The sequence below is a fragment of the Callorhinus ursinus genome, unplaced genomic scaffold, assembly GCF_003265705.2.
Source record: "Callorhinus ursinus isolate GAN/ISIS: 27379988/994484 unplaced genomic scaffold, GSC_fseal_2.0 scaffold10444, whole genome shotgun sequence".
Classification (NCBI taxonomy): Eukaryota; Metazoa; Chordata; class Mammalia; order Carnivora; family Otariidae; genus Callorhinus; species Callorhinus ursinus.
In genome coordinates this window covers 1-1,474 of record NW_027407494.1, presented here as the reverse complement: position 1 = coordinate 1,474, position 1,474 = coordinate 1, and the positions used below count along the sequence as shown (strand labels likewise).

The 1,474-nt window shown below is 59.1% G+C and overlaps 1 long non-coding RNA gene across 1 annotated transcript; it reads left to right on the top strand.

Annotated features, from left to right (window-relative positions):
* LOC141372362 (uncharacterized) lies at positions 1–1,468 on the top strand. The gene is made up of 3 exons (XR_012377562.1): positions 1–57; positions 574–750; positions 1,049–1,468. It is a non-coding gene; the product is annotated as an uncharacterized lncRNA (long non-coding RNA).
* Positions 1,469–1,474: the final 6 nt, after the last annotated feature.

Below are 1,474 nucleotides of genomic sequence, written 5' to 3'. Positions count from 1 at the left end.
TCTGTATTCCAGAGCCTGGGGAAGACTGAGGCTCTTCATTTCTTCAAGGAAATTGAGGTAAAAGGAGAAGGAACATGGAAACAGGAGCCAGACGGACGTGGGGGGGTGGGAGGCCTGGGGAGGGGGACCCAGAGAAGTTGCCTCCTTGGGGAGGGGCGGTGGCAGGCAGGGCAGGGACTGGACAGTCACCTGGTGCCTCTGCCCCCCTCACTTTGATGCCCTCTCCTTTATTTATTTATTTATTTTTAAAGATTTTATTTATTTGAGAGAGAGAATGAGAGCCAGAGAGCACGAGAGGGAAGAGGGTCAGAGGGAGAAGCAGACTCCCCGCCGAGCAGGGAGCCCGATGCGGGACTCGATCCCGGGACTCCAGGATCATGACCTGAGCCGAAGGCAGTCGCTTAACCAACTGAGCCACCCAGGCGCCCGATGCCCTCTCCTTTAAAAGGGCACCTTTTTGTCCCCACTGCTGTGTCCATGGTCTTCTCCCAGTCTGCCAGGTGGGTCTAACTGGGCTTGCCACCCTCATATATCAGGTCTCAGGCTAAATTCCTGAAAACCCTATAATTTCAGGAGCAGGCTTTATGGGGCCACTCACCCAGAGACGTTGGCAGGAAGAGAAGTGGAGGCACCCAGGCTCCCTCCTCATCCCATGAAAGGCTCACTGGGCCTCAGGCATTTGCCGGACCCCTGTGCGGGGCTGCGTTCCAGAGGAGGGGCCCTGCTCCTGTTCCTTCTCACAGGGCGAAGGTGAGGGCAGCCTGGAACGGCAGGGGTGCCGAGGATCCCTCACCCCAGAGGCCAGGCTGGGCGCAGCGAGTCTCTGAGGTTTCTGGGAGTGCAGCCTGCCCAGCGCAGGGCCTCGGGGTCGTGGGGCATTAGTGAGTGCTCTGCCCTGGAGAACAGAGGGAAAGATCTTATGGGAAGCTGAGGGCGGGTGCAGACTGTCCAGGGGGCAGGAGGAATGTCCATCCTTGTTGGGGTGGTGTCCAGGAGACCCAGAATGAGCTCCGGACCCTTTCTGCTCATTTTCCTGCTGCCCATGTAGGAGGCCTGGCTGCACTCCACCAATGTTCCCTGAGTCCCAGGATGAGGTGGACACCCGGGGGAGAGAAACCTCAGGCACAGAGTTCCCATCGCTGTCCTGGTCCTGAGGCTGCAGCGGGTCCTGGGTCTGGGCGTGCTTGGGCGCGGGTGAAGCAGGTGCTCACCGGGGTAGGTCGGGGGTGGTGGGAGCAGGCAGCCTTCTCTGGCAGGACCTCTGGGAACTGGGCGGTGGGTGGCCGAGGAGCAGAGTTCAAGCAGGCAGGGCTCTGGGCTGGGCCTGGAGTCTAGAACACCTTCCGGGGAAAAGTCTAGAGGGAGCCTAAGGCCCTTCATCTTTGGTGATGCCTGTGGGAGGAATCCTAGGTTGTTTTAGGTGTGGAGAGTTACCCACATCTGAGCTTAGTGTTCAGAGAATTGTCCCAATTCC